Below are 15,339 nucleotides of genomic sequence, written 5' to 3' on the forward strand. Positions count from 1 at the left end.
ACGTACACACACACTGTCAGCTTCTAGTCTTGGAATACCATTTGAGTCCTGAATCTCTATTTCCTGGAAATCATTTAATCATTTTAGCCAACATGTGTTGCACACAGTAATAGAAGAATAACACAAACAATTTAGATGTGGAAATATTTCATTTTTTGGCTCCATTGTACCTTGCACCAAGTGTGGTACAAAGATCGAACTTTGCTTGGTGCCAACTGCAGCTTAAGCTGTGAATTAGATCCGTAGTGTTACGTGTGTTTTGATAAACAACACAGTTATTTTATTTGTGGAAATACTGTAAGTCCATCAGTATTGTAAATATATTTTCGTACTTTTTACAAATACAACAGACATTTTATATGTGAAAATAACATTTTCTAGCATTGTGTAATTTAGACATGGAAATTCTGTAAGTTAAAGCAGTATTTTCATATATCCATTTATTTTTTATTAATAATGTGGGTGCATCAGATGTGGAAATGACACTGTGACACTTGACAGTTGATGATGATGATGATATTTGGTTTGTGGGGCGTTCAACTGCGTGGTTATCAGCGCCCGTACAAATTACCAATCTTTGTCACTGTCCAGTCTCACCACGTTCCAAAATGATGATAAAATGAGCAGGACAACACAAACACTCGATGTCTGGATGGAGAAAATCCCCAACCTGGCCGGGAATCGAGGAATCTAACCCAAGACCCCATGATCCAGACGAATCAACTAGCCATTGGACCAGGAGCTGAGGACGACATTTGTTATGAGCACTGTATGTGTGGGATGGCGGATGGATGTGTGTGTGGGGGGGGGGGGGAGGGGGAAAGGGCCGCTTTCATGCTTCGCTGATAAAGCGTATGTATTTTATATAAGTAATACATACATTTTAGGCCTTAGAATGTGTAGTTCACGACCAGTTAACAAACTATCTAAGTAAACACAACCTACGAGACGAATGTCAACTAGGTTTCGTAAACATCACACCACATCATCTGCCTCAATAAAGGTGATAGATGACCTGAAGCTTGCTGGACGCATAAGAGGTGACTGGCATGTTTCTTAGATTTCAACAAAGCAATTCACACTGTCGACTTCAACATTTTACTTGCCAAACTTAGCAGCCTAAATTTCTTGCCAAGTGCAGTGCAATGGTTTAGCCCGTATCTGACGTCTGGACAGCAATGCGTCATGTTCAGCGACATAAAGTCACAATAGAGGCAGGTAGTAACAGGCGTCCCCCACTTTTCGAAATTAGGTCCTATACTTTTTTCATTGTATGTCAGTTATGTATCTTTAGTTTTGTCCCATCGTAAATACCACATGTACACTGAAGAGCTCCAGTTGTATCTAAGTGCAAAACAAATAAATCCGAAGACAGTTATCGGGAATCTCAGTACCGACCTGTTTGTACTATCAGAATGGGCACAGAATACTGGGCTAAAGCTCATCCCAAACAAAACCGAATCGGTGCTCATTGGTCATTCTAAGCTGGGAGTAATGATAGATGAAAATCTAAACTGGACTGAGCATGCAACTGCAGTCTACAAGAAAACATCAACATCTCTCCACGCCCTAGAGAAAAAGAGGCGCTCTTCCCTCTTGCCCTGAAAAAGAAACTTGTAGAAACTAAGCGGTGTTATCCTGCAAGGTCTTTCACAGGAAAGCGCACTGCGCCTGGAACTGGGTATGAATACCTGTACTCGTTATATCTGTCACGGTCCGATTTTTGGTCGTATTAAACCATCAAATGCGCAGCTACTCTGGCTGCATGCCAACAAGCGCAGAGTTTACTATACCCTCTGTCTTCTCTACCGTCTTCTCAACGTACACTGTCCCCTGTATCTCTCCTCGACCTAAACGCTCTTGTCTGAACATCGTAGTGGAAACACCCATTCCCATCAGAGCAAAGTCCTTCCTGTCCACCCCACCGCTCAGCCACTTTCGGGGAAGTCCCGACTCTGGAACAACCTCCTGCATTATATTTGAGAAATGAATGACATCTCCAGCTTCAGAAGCCAGTTAATGACTTATCTACTGAAGCTACAATAATGACGACCATTGCCCCTGTGTACACTCGTTACCCCTATACTTTCCTCTTTCCAAGCAGATCTTCCTAATTTCGCAGTAATCTTAGCTGGTACAGTCTCCTTAAATTTTCTTTCTCCAGAACTCGCCAATATCTGTAATCGTCTATTTTGTACAGCTATAAACTCTTTTTATATCTGCCACTCTCATTATTGTTATTATTGTCATGACAATTATTATTATTATTATTATTATTATTATTATTATCCTCATTATCAGTAGTAGAAGTACAGCTAGTATTAATTACACTACTTCACTGACATAATTATTTTCTCACCTTGTCTTTATAGACACTCACACCATTTTAACACTATTTGTCATATCAAAATTGTTATTTCTTAGGCAAGTATTGGGTAAAAAAAAAGCACTGTATGTTTGAAACCTTCGTCCGGTGTAAGACGGTGTGTGTCGGCCCCAAGCATATCAGGTTAAATAAATAAATAAGTAAATATATAAACAGATGAGGAGATACAGTAAGTTTCACCAGTAATTTCAATATTTTTACGAATTTTTGATAAACAATATAGACATTTAGATATGGAAATAACATTGTGACACTTGACGTAGACATTATGTGTGTGTGTGTGTGTTTCAGATGAATGTTATACATCTTTGATAAATAATACAGACATTATAGATGTGGAAGTAACATTGTGATACTTGACATAGACATTATGTGTGTGTGTGTGTGTGTGTGTGTGTGTGTGTGTGTGTGTGTGTGCGTGTGTGCATGTGTGTCTGTGTGTGTATATTTGTGTGTGTGTGTGTTGCTGATGAAGCTCACGTATTTGTAGTAAATAATAAAGACATTTTACATACAGAAATACTGTAAATTACACCAGTATTATCAAAATCTTTACGAATTTATGAAAGGCAGTTCACGTATTTCTAATGCTTTGGAACATGGCGCTAATTTTCACAATTCAGGTCGTTAGAATAGTTTTGACCGTGGCCAAGACGGTGGCTCTGAAGCTGTATACTGATTGTTTCGTTTATGCAGTTCAGGTCATTTGGATATTTTTGACCATTGTGGTAATTTACACAATTCAAATCGTTCAGATACTTCAGTTCAGGTCATTTGGATATTTTTGACCATTGTGGTAATTTACGCAATTCAAATCGTTCAGATACTTTTGAACATAGTGCCAGTTTACGTAATTCTGGTTGTTCGGGTACTTTGGGACATAGCACCAGTTTATGTAATTCAAGTCGTTTGGATACTTTTGAACATGGCGCCAATGTATGCAATTTATGTCGTTTGAATACTTTTCAACTCGGTGCCAATGCACGCAATCCAGGTCGTTCAGATACCATACTTTTGAACATGGCGCCAACTTTTGCAATTCAGTTAGTCTAGATAATTTTAAACATGGCGCCGATATACGCAGTTCAAGTTATTCGGATACTTCTGAACATGCTCAGGATTGAAGCTCTGGGGTTACAAGCTGACTCGTTGTTTTGTTTTAATTGCTCTTAAATTATTGGGTTGTGTATGGGATATATATATATATATATATATATATATATATATATATATATGTGTGTGTGTGTGTGTGTGTGTGTGTGTATGTGTGTGTGTGTGAGAGAGAGAGAGAGAGAGAGAGAGAGAGAGAGAGAGAGAGAGAGAGGGGCAACACGTGCTTGTGACGTTTAGGGGACGGTGCTAAGCCCATACAGTACCTATGTGTGTTGGAAAAGTGTTCCAGAAGCCCTGTAGCTATATCACAGCTCACGCTGCACGGTAGTAAACTGCTCCATAGTTGGTGACAGCTGAAGAAATGCGAGACAGTCAGACTGAAGCAACAAGCGCAATAAAAATGGAAACTGCAATGATACAGAATTATGTCGTTACAAATAATGATATATTACGTGATTCAAAATCCTTTGCAAAGCTGTTTAGGAGACAATCTAAGCTGGTTGTTTTGAGACAAATAACTGGTAAGTATTTGTTTCTTTTTTTTAAATTGGCATAAATAACTCACATCTGTTAACCAGCACTCAGTGTGTGCAGTATAGTGCAAACTCACATCTGTTAACCAGCACTTCAGGATGATGACAGATAGACTCAGTGTGTGCAGTATAGTGACACATAAATTCCGCTGTACTCCCTCGTGCAACTATGTTGTCTGTTGCACGGTGTGGCAGGCAGCTAGGACCCTACCAACCATTTCCTAATCAGATTTCGTATTGAAAACCGTTTGCGTTTGACGACTTTCATGTCCTGTATTTGTTAGTGAATTGCAGAGCACTTGTACGATTCAGAAACCCTACAGTCAATATTCTCCTGTGCTAGAGTTGTTCTATGTTTGACAGGGAACTGTAAGGGCTGTTGTTAGCTAGAACGCTGAGTATAGCTTGGCGCTGAAGTTTTAGTTCTCTAGGGTAGCGTGGACTGCCGGACAAAGACACTCGTCTTTCCACTTACCTCCGTGGACAGCCCTCTTCGTTTGCCGCCGTGATTGCACTGGCTCGTAAAGTATAGACGCTTTGTCTTATGATCCTGAGATGGTTACATTGAAACTATATCGTCCTGGAGTTCGGTGGGTTGGTTGCTGGCACACACTAGATTTGCATAATTATAAGTAACGTGGTTTTTCAGATTTACTAACATGAGATATTTTGCAGTCGAATTTCATGCGCGTGATGCTAGTTGGTTGTAAGAAATCGTTTCTTGGTTAGAACACGTGGAAGTCGATATGTAATTTCTCTTCGGTCATCCGTCTATACAAATCGCTTATTTCTGTATCTTCCAACTCACTGAATAATTTTACAGGCAGATTAAAACTGTGTGCCGGACCGAGACTCGAACTCGGGACCTTAGCCTTTCGCGGGCACGTGTTCTACTATCTGAGCTCCCTTGCAGAACGTCTGCAAGGTTCGCAGAAGAGCTCCTGTGAAGTTTGGAAGGTAGGAGATGAGGTACTGGCATAACTGAAGCTGTGAGGACGGATCGCGAGTCGTGCTTGGGTAGCTCAGATGGTAGAGCAGTTGCCCGCGAAAGGCAAAGGTCCCGAGTTCGAGTCTCGGTCCGGCACACAGTTTTAAGCTCCCAGGAAGTTTCATATCAGCGCACACTCCGCTGCAGAGTGAACATCTCATTCTGGAATTTTACAAATGGCTCAAATGGCTCTGAGCACTATGGGACTCAACTGCTGTGGTCATCCGTCCCCTAGAACTCAGAACTACTTAAACCTAACTAACCTAAGGACATCACACACACCAATGCCCGAGGCAGGATTCGAACCTGCGACCGTAGCAGCAGCGCGGCTCCCGACTGGAGCGCCTAGAACCGCACGGTGGAATTTTACAGGCGTTTGTATAAATATCGGGTTATATCTCAGTCTTTTGTACATGTATGGGTCCCTAATTACACGTGGTCAGTTGAGGGACATTTGGATGTATTATTCGTGAGCATTTGCATCCACTTTCTGAACGATACAATAACTTAATATCAATCTTCATCTAAACTGGGTATCAATTCATCGTTATTTTTCAGTCTTCTTCTAAACTGGGTTTCTTTCATCGTTATTTATCAGTCCTTCGATCTTTATGTTAATTCGCGCATATACTCACTTGAAGCGTACTCATGACGGAACCATGTTCGATTGCAGAATGTTCAATCATCAGAGAACGTATACTGCCTGAAACAGAAACAGCATTTCTTAATTAAAAATGAACTTTTCAACTAAATAAGTTGAGTGTGATGTGCAGCGACGAATAATTCGAGACTTGGCGTTTAAATGAACCATTTTCAGTTAGTTAGGTATGACAGAATACAATGTACAGGCTCATCTGCAATGCACGTTTCATTCCTGTAAGGAGTGATCACCAACATTATAGGCTGCATTAGATCAATTGAAGATTTTGGTTTCGATTTAACTCGACTTATATTATGCAATCCCTTATTATATATAGTAAAAGACGTCGGTGAAAACAATCCAACCGCGACAGCCAGGGAGAACGCTGGGTGAGCTGCAGCCGTACATGGTGAGACCATCAACGGTGGCGTCATTCACATGCAGTGCTTAGCCGCTACGAACAGGCTCGTTGGTCTAGGGGTATGATTCCTGCTTCGGGTGCAGGAGGTCCCAGGTTCAAATCCCGGACGTGCCCTTGCGTTTTGTAGAACGGTGTGGTAACAAATCGCATGGCGGCGGCTGTTTAGCCCATTTCCAGGCCTCCAAGTCAGCGCTAAATCCGACAACCAGTTCTGAAACAGTTTCATGTTTCATTTGAGCCATGTGCACCCTGCTGGTGGAACGTTTGAAGTTGATTTAAATGCTCACAGTAGAGATCGTAGCAAGTGTCTTGATGAATGCGACGAAAACGTGTTTCCGCCCGCAATCGAACCGGGGACCTTCTGCGTGTTAGGCAGACGTTATAACCGCTACACCACGGAAACTGCTACGCTCTGCCCTACACATCTGATACAACTTGTAGGACGATCGCCATTGTGGCGTAAAAATCACTTTGCGGAAACGCACAATGCAGGTATTTCGCATTCGTGTGCAACAATCGACAGCACCCTAGACTGCCTGAATGCCATGACGAATAAGAGCTCAAAAAGTCATCGGAAACGCTCGAGAGGGAGAGTCCTCAGCAGCATCTGCTGCTCTTTCTTTCCTTTCAAGATACCGTCGATTCGCGCAGCCATTAGAAGTTTGGTTCACTACAGCATATTCATTCCTGACAATCAGATCGCGTTATTATTCACATATGAGCCAAATTTCATACAAACGGAAATGTCTTCAGGGCATTAAAAGCGGTGTCATAACATGTACTCACTGGTTAAAGTTTGAAAGTAGAGACCACTTTCAGTACAACGATGACTCCATGTCACTGCATAGGAAAATGTCATTAGAAGTGAGAGCTGGTAATTGCAATGGCCTTGTAATAAGACCTTCCGATCCAACGATGAGGGCATCTGCTGTTGAGGTGCTCATGGAAACTAATATCGAAATGGGATGGTGCACCATAATCTTGAAACCACATCCTGTCGCAGACAACAAGAGATATATCAAGCACTGTGGCAGCAGATCTCAAATGAACACCAGGCAATGTGTACTATTTTCACGCTTTGGCATCAAGTAGGTTCTATCAGTTGATCTTGTACAGCTGGACACGAAGTTCTACAACAGCCCTCCCACCTTTTTCGAGTTGAACTGAACGACGTAAAAAGAATCCTGTTGGGCAGTATAGTTATCATGCAGTAAGCTGTAAAAACAAGCCTGTATCTCCTGAGAATAAATATGTAAACTGGTTCTCCGAGTGATTAGAGATACTTCGTGTTCTAGCCATCTACTGAATTACGGTAGTAGTTTTTGCTGAAGTCGGGTCGCAAAGAAATAGTTTCCTAGCCTGACAGCGGCTGTGCAAGTATTTTGGAGTAGGATGGAGCACTGGTGGGGAGAAATTCGAAAAGGCAGCTCCGGCAAGGTGAGCTACGTGGTGAGGCGGTAGTTGTCTAGAACGCTCGGCCCCGCTATGGCGGCGGAAGTGGGCAGAAAAGCAGCGTCTAGAAGCGATAGTTGGGAACGGAGGTCGCCGACGAGAGCGAGTCGCCCTGTGTGCCACAGTTTTCTGGGATACTGGTAATGGGTCACGTGACTGACTCAGAATCAGCCATTGGTCCGCTCATTGCTGCTGTGACGGAATCCAGACCAACGCGTTGTACAATCTCACTACCTACGCACATCGCCTGGCCATTGCACCCTATTTGGAGCTATGAAAGTGACGAGTAAGTTTTGTATCGTACTTATTCAGTAGTGTCGAGACTCATACCCGTTACAAAGTATTCGTTACTCATTATTTTCATTCTAAATCTCGTCTATATTACTAAACACCGAAAACGGTGCGTAATTCCAATTGTAAGTTGCCTGCCTAATGGCTTCCAGGGGCAACAGAAATTTTATTTTCAATATTTAATACAATTATTGGCGAACTTCAAAACTTAAAATCCGGTGATAATCTACTTACAGTATTAATCCTTGGAGCCCAAGTGCTTTCTGCCCGAAACCACCATTTTATTATTATTTATTTTATTTTATTTGAAGTAGCACTGCAATCCCCATGAAACCACTGACGCTATTGCGGACAGAGACCGCTACTGGTACACTGAGATATTTTTACGCATGAAGTGCGTTGTAGGAGTCACTTTGACAGAGTTCAAAGCAACAGTTGGCACAGAGATTGTGCTACCTCATTGCTGGCGATTCTGACATGCTTCATGCTGTTTATATACAGGGTGTTACAAAAAGGTACTGCCAAACTTTCAGGAAACATTCCTCACACACAAATAAAGAAAAGATGTTATGTGGACATGTGTCCGGAAACGCTTACTTTCCATGTTAGAGCTCATTTTATTACTTCTCTTCAAATCACATTAATCATGGAATGGAAACACACAGCAACAGAACGTACCAGCGTGACTTCAAACACTTTGTTACAGGAAATGTTCAAAATGTCCTCGGTTAGCGAGGATACATGCATCCACCCTCCGTCGCATGGAATCCCTGATGCGCTGATGCAGCCCTGGAGAATGGCGTATTGTATCACAGCCGTCCACAATACGAGCACGAAGAGTCTCTACATTTGGTACCGGGGTTGCGTAGACAAGAGATTTCAAATGCCCCCATAAATGAAAGTCAAGACGGTTGAGGTCAGAAGAGCGTGGAGGCCATGGAATTGGTCCGTCTCTACCAATCCATCGGTCACCGAACCTGTTGTTGAGAAGCGTACGAACACTTCGACTGAAATGTGCAGGAGCTCCATTGTGCATGAACCACATGTTGTGTCGTACTTGTAAAAGCACATGTTCTAGCAGCACAGGTAGAGTATCTCGTATGAAATCATGGCGGTGAATCGAGGAAGTACAGTACATGCTGACGAAACTAAAGTGAGCTCTAACATGGAAATTAAGCGTTTCTGGACACATGTCCACATAACATCTTTTCTTTATTTGTGTTTGAGGAATGTTTCCTGAAAGTTTGGCCGTACCTTTTTGTAACACCCCGTATATACAGGGTGAGTCGCGTAAGACGTAACACTCCCATTATTCCGGTGGCGATTGCACGTATCGACAAGCGGTGTGCGGTGAATCATAGCCGACTATGGGGCACATACTTTTGGTATATGCACAACAATCACAACGTTTATATTGACCGAGATAATGAGGCAAGTACATGGTTTTTAAATAGGACGCTGTACTTTTTTTACCATCATTCGAACGCTCTGGAAAAGACGCGTATAGTGATGTAAGGCATGTTGGTATTGTGATTCAAACTTCGCTTAAAAGACGCTGGGAAATATTGTACGATTGAAGGTCGAGGTGGTCGGAAGCGGCTGCAGACTGTAAACACTCCCCGCGCGACCCGCTGGCCGAGTTGCCGTGCTCTATGCAGCATGCACGGCCTATGCTACGTAGGCAAATCCTCATCCGCCCTCTTTTAAGCTAAGTTCGAATCACAATAGCAACATGCGTTACATCACTATACGCGTCTTTTCCAGAGCGCTCGAATAATGGTAAAAAAAGTATAGCGTACCATTTAAAAAACATATACTTGCCTCATTATCTCGGACAATATAAATGTTGTGATTATTGTGCATGTCCAAGCATATGTGCCCCATAGTCCGTTACGATTCGCCGAAAAAAGCATGCCGGTACGTGCAATCGCCCCCGGAATAAAGGGGGTATTACGTCTTAAGCGACTCACACTGTATAATTGGCACATGGAGGATATCTAAATTATTTTAATGTTAATTTGAGTTTGTACTGCTGTTTTTATGAGTATTTTGGAGAAGAAACACGGGGTCAGTATGTAGTTGTGATATGAAATTTATTTTAGTCCCATTTTTTCTTGTTATTTAGGAATATAGTTTGTTTTAGGCGTATGAGTTCGTGGAAGTTTCAAGGTGCTGGATTTTGTCCAGGAAAAATACGAATTTGCCTGCAAATATATCGCATGAAACTGCTTGAAAACTGTAATATTAGTGGTTCTACCACGTTAAAACAACTGATTGTTTACTTGCCACTTTCGTCTTAGATTTCTTGCCTACTATAGTGATGCAGATTAATTTCGTGAAAAATTTTACATTTATATGCCAAAGCACAACCATGTCCTTCAAGCAGTTTCTTCTTGTATTCGTTGCTTACCGAGATAATGAGAGTTAAGTGTGAGAAAAATATAAAAATTATATTTTATTCATACTGCTGGGATTCAAAGGGTTAACAGAAAACTGTGTATGTCTTCACGAATCGTAACTCGCGGCGCGTAAATTACCCAGAATACATTTATCCATTATTTGATAACAAGAGCAATTAGCGACTTCCAACGAACTTTAAACAAAATTTCAAACCTTTTCTAAACTTTCTCTCGCATACAGGCCGACAAAATAGTGAAATTATATAATTGAACGACACATTGTCCAGGAAAAAAACTAGCTTTTCAGAAAAATCAGAAGATACATATGGTTCTTAATATCTACATCTACATCAATCGGTTGTATAGATTTTTACTGTACGGGGATCGTATTAAACAACTTCTCAAGTAGCACGGAAAAAATACCTTTTTAAGTGCCAAACTTGTGGACCTTGGTGGTCAAATACGTGATCCACCTTGACTTGTACACCTTTTCCCGAGTATTGTGTCTACACGGTCTGGGAAACGCAATGCAAAGTGTAACACGTCATCATGTTGAATCCGTATTTCTTCACTAATTTCTCCGAATAACTCCACCAGAATTTCGTGCAGCAAAATTGTGTACCTTTGACACGTTAGGCGAGGAGGAAGAAACTACATTACTATCAAATTGCTATTAATACAAGTGAATGTGTAGCGTGAGCATTTACTTCATTGTAAGCGTGGTTGTATCTACTGGGAAACTACGTAAGAAATATTAATATCTCCAAATTAACTGATAACATGAGCCGCCTTCTTTTTCATTGTAACTTGCAAATGGACCGTTTACGGATACTTGTTTCCAATTAGATCTTTGTGTCCTAAGTCTCTGTAAAGGCTGTAGAAGTGTAAAACGTATTGTGAGGCAGCCTCTGTTCTGTGAAGAAATGGGATTTCTGCTGTTGCACGCCAGAAATTTGATGGTTCGTCCTCTGTGCCATACAATGTCCCACTGAATGATCTCTTATCACTGAACGATTAGTCATGGATATCTTGCAGGTAGACGATTCGTCCGTGTGAATATGGCTTCCCTTGATAATTCCACAGATGTCCTATCAAAAGAGTATCCCATTACTTTGTATGGCATTCGTTTCGCCCCTTTTGTCTTCGACTGAACTTACGTGGAAGTGGGTGGCTACCAGTTGCAGCAACCGAAAACCGCCGTCCGAACAGGCCATGAAGGCCCAACGGTACTGACCGGCCGCCGTGTTATCCCCAGCCTATAGGCGTCACTGGATGCGGATATAGAGGGGCATTTATTTATTTATTTATTTATTTACTTACATGTCAAGTTCCGTACGACCAAATTGAGGAGCAAATCTCCAAGGTCATAGAACGTGTCACTACATGAACTTACAACATAAAAGTAATAACAGATAAAACCAAATGTTCATGAACCTGAAAGAAAATCAGTCCATAAGTTTAAGCAAACGCTATCAGCAATACAATGAGAATCAGCTTAATTTTTCAAGGAACTCCTCGACAGAATAGAAGGAGTGACCCATGAGGAAACTCTTCAGTTTCGATTTGAAAGCGCGTGGATTACTGCTAAGATTTTTGAATTCGAGTGGCAGCTTATTGAAAATGGATGCAGCAGTATACTGCACACCTTTTTGCACAAGAGTTAAGGAAGTCCGATCCAAATGGAGGTTTGATTTCTGCCGAGTATTAACCGAGTGAAAGCTGCTTATTGTTGGAAACAAACTAATATTGGTAGCAAGAAACGACAATAAGGAATATACATATTGAGAGGTCAATGTCAAAATACCCAGACTCGTGAACAGGGGTCGACAAGAGGTTCGTGAACTCATACCACTTATTGCCCGAACCGACCGTTTCTGAGCCAAAAATATCCTTCTAGAATGGTAAGAGTTACCCCAAAACATAATACCGTACGACATAAGTGAATGAAAATAAGCAAAGTAGACTAATTTACGTGTCGAAGTATCACTCACTTTAGATACCGTTCGAATAATGAAAATGGCAGTATTAAGTCTTTGAACAAGATCCTGAACGTGGGCTTGCCACGACAGCTTACTATCTATCTGAACACCTAGGAATTTGAACTGTTCAGTTTCACTAATCATATGCCCGTTCTGTGAGATTAAAACGTCAGGTTTTGTTGAACTGTGTGTTAGAAACTGTAAAAACTGAGTCTTACTGTGATTTAACGTTAGTTTATTTTTTACAAGCCATGAACTGAGGTCATGTACTGCACTACTTGATACCGAGTCAATGTTGCACACAACATCCTTTACTACCACGCTAGTGTCATCAGCAAACAGAAATATTTTAGAGTTACCCATAATACTAGAGGGCATATCCTTTATGTAAATAAGGAACAGGAGCGGCCCCAACGCTGATCCCTGGGGCACCCCCCACTTGACAGTACCCCACTCAGATCCCACATCACAGCCGTTATCAACATTGTGAATAATGACCTTTTGCTACCTGTTGCTAAAGTAAGAGGTGAACCAATTGTGAGCTACTCCCCTTATTCCGTAATGGTCCAACTTCCAGAGCAATATTGTGAGATCAACACAGTCAAATGCCTTTGTTAAATCAAAAAATACGCCAAGCATATTTTGTTTAGCTTTTTTGTTTTTGTTTAGCCCATCCAGTATCTCACAGAGAAAAGAGAATATAGCATTTTCAGTTGTCAAACGACTTCTAAAGCCGAACTGCACATTTGATAGCAATTCGTGTGATATAAAATGATCAATTAACCTTACATACACAGCCTTTTCGATAACTTTTGCAAACACTGATGGCATAGAAATAGGTCTAAAATTATCTACACTATCCCTTTCTCCCTTTTTATAAAGCGGCTTTACTACTGAGTACTTTAATTGCTCAGGAAACTGACCATTCCTAAAGGAAAAATTACAAATATGGCTAAATTCGCGGTTAACATGTGCAGCACAGTACTTTAATATTCTACTAGACACTCCATCATAACCATGAGAGTCCTTAGTCTTCAGTGATTTAACTATTGACTCAATCTCCCTCTTGTCTGTATCACAGAGGAGTGTTTCAGACGTCAATCTCGGAAAGGCATTTGCTAAGAAATTTATATGATTTCCTGTAGAAACTAAATTTTTATTTAGTTCACCAGCAACGCTCAGAAAATGGTTGTTAAATACTGTACATATATCTGATTTATCAGTAACAGAAATATTATTAGTGCGAACTGACTTTATATCATCAACATTGTGCTGCTGACCAGACACTTCCTTCACAACTGACCATATGGCTTTAATTCTATCCTGTGAATTAGCTATTCTATTTGCATACCACATACTTTTTGCCTTGCTAATAACATTTTTAAGCACCTTACAATGCTGTTTGTAATGAGCTACTGTAGCTTGATTGTGACTACTTCTAACATTTTGATATAATTCCCGCTTTGTTCTACATGAAATCCATATCCCACTAGTCAGCCAACCGGGCTGTCCATTACTGCTAGTACCCCGTTTAGAATGTTCTAATGGAAAGCAACTCTCAAAGAGCTTGAGAAATGTGTTATGGAAAGCATTGTATTTATTATCTATATTATCGGCACTATAAACATCTTGCCACTCTTGTTCCTTGACAAGTTTTGAAAAACTCTCTATTGCTGTTGGATTAACTTTCCTACGTAGTTTGTAATTAAATACGACATTGGTTTGAGTAAAAAAACCTTTTAGTGTTAAAATTTTTTGTACATATTCACATACACCTTTTACTAACAGAATGCCCATCTAGTAATGAAGAATGAATAAAAATATTGTCTATGACTGTGCTACTGTTCCCCTGCACCCTAGTTGGAAAAAACACAGTTTGCATCAGATCATATGAATTTAAGAGATCTACCAACATCCTTTTTCTTGCACAAACATGTACGAAATTAATATTGCAGTCACCACATATACTACTTTCTGGTACTTCCTACAAAGTGAATCAGAACCCTCTCTAGCTTAAGCAAAAATGCTCAGAAGTCGGAGTTAGGGGACCTATAAACAACAGCAATTAGAAGTTTAGTTTCACTAAATTCAACTAATGCTGCACAACTTTCAAATATCTGTTCAGTGCAGTGTCGTTATACGTCTATGGACTCAAATGAAATACTGTTTTTTACGTACAGAGCCACTCCCCCACCCCGCAAGGAACTCCTTGAGAAACAGCCAGCTAATCTGTAGCCTGATAAAAGAAGCCTCTGAATTATCAAATTATTTAAGTGGTGCTCTGATATACCAATAATTTCAGAGTTAACATCTATTAGCAGTTCACTAACTGTATCTCTAATACCTCTTATATTTTGATGAAATATGCTAATTCCTTCTCTACTTGGAAACATTACATCCTCTGGAGGTGAGCCCTTAGTTAGAGGCACTTCCTTTAAGCAGGTATACCTGTCAGCTGACTTCAGTCTAAAAAAGGTGCAGCTCTAACACCAACTACTACAGGAATTTTTCCATGAGTGATACCACTACCACCACCACCACCACCCACTACACTGTCACCTATAAGCTTAGCTCGTCTCCCCTTCCCATACCTATTGAAGTGCAGGCCATGCCTAGTGAAACCCCATCTACTGATAGACCCAACTGGCACCACTGAGATGTGATCCATGCCCTCCGCCATCAGTGCCCTCCCCAGCCCCACATTAACGCGCCTAACAGCTGCATTAAGGTGAGGCCGATCATGAAGCTGAAACAGTTGCACGAAATGCACATTAGTGCCACCAGTTTGAGTCACCACTGACATCATATTCACCATCCCTATCGAGACTGTTCCCTGCTCCACCCACCATCACTACCTGATCCTCTTTCGTAAAATTCTTACATAACTCCCCTATGCTTTCAGTCACCTGAGCCAACCTGGCACTAGACTTTACAATGCTGGTGACCTGATACTCACTCCCCAACACTTCCTGCAACTGCTGACCCACACCTCTACCGTGGGAACTACCTAGCAGCAGAACCTTCTTTCTGCTAGACTTTGCAACTAACCTACACCTCCTAATTGCTGAGGACTGCTGCAAGTTACCTACATCCATGGCTACACGAGGCTCCTCTCCACTCAACTCTGACAGTTGTTC

General features: G+C 41.2%; 1 protein-coding gene and 1 non-coding gene across 2 annotated transcripts in view; one reads left to right on the forward strand and one right to left on the reverse strand.

Moving 5' to 3' along the window:
* LOC124711914 (alpha-tocopherol transfer protein-like) overlaps positions 1-15,339 on the forward strand; it is a 54,421-nt gene that overhangs the window by 17,775 nt on the left and 21,307 nt on the right. The window lies entirely within an intron of this gene.
* On the reverse strand, positions 6,412-6,484 carry Trnav-aac. Its single transcript has one exon. It is a non-coding gene; the product is annotated as a tRNA-Val (tRNA).

Source organism: Schistocerca piceifrons, chromosome 8 (assembly GCF_021461385.2).
Source record: "Schistocerca piceifrons isolate TAMUIC-IGC-003096 chromosome 8, iqSchPice1.1, whole genome shotgun sequence".
NCBI classification, from domain to species: Eukaryota; Metazoa; Arthropoda; class Insecta; order Orthoptera; family Acrididae; genus Schistocerca; species Schistocerca piceifrons.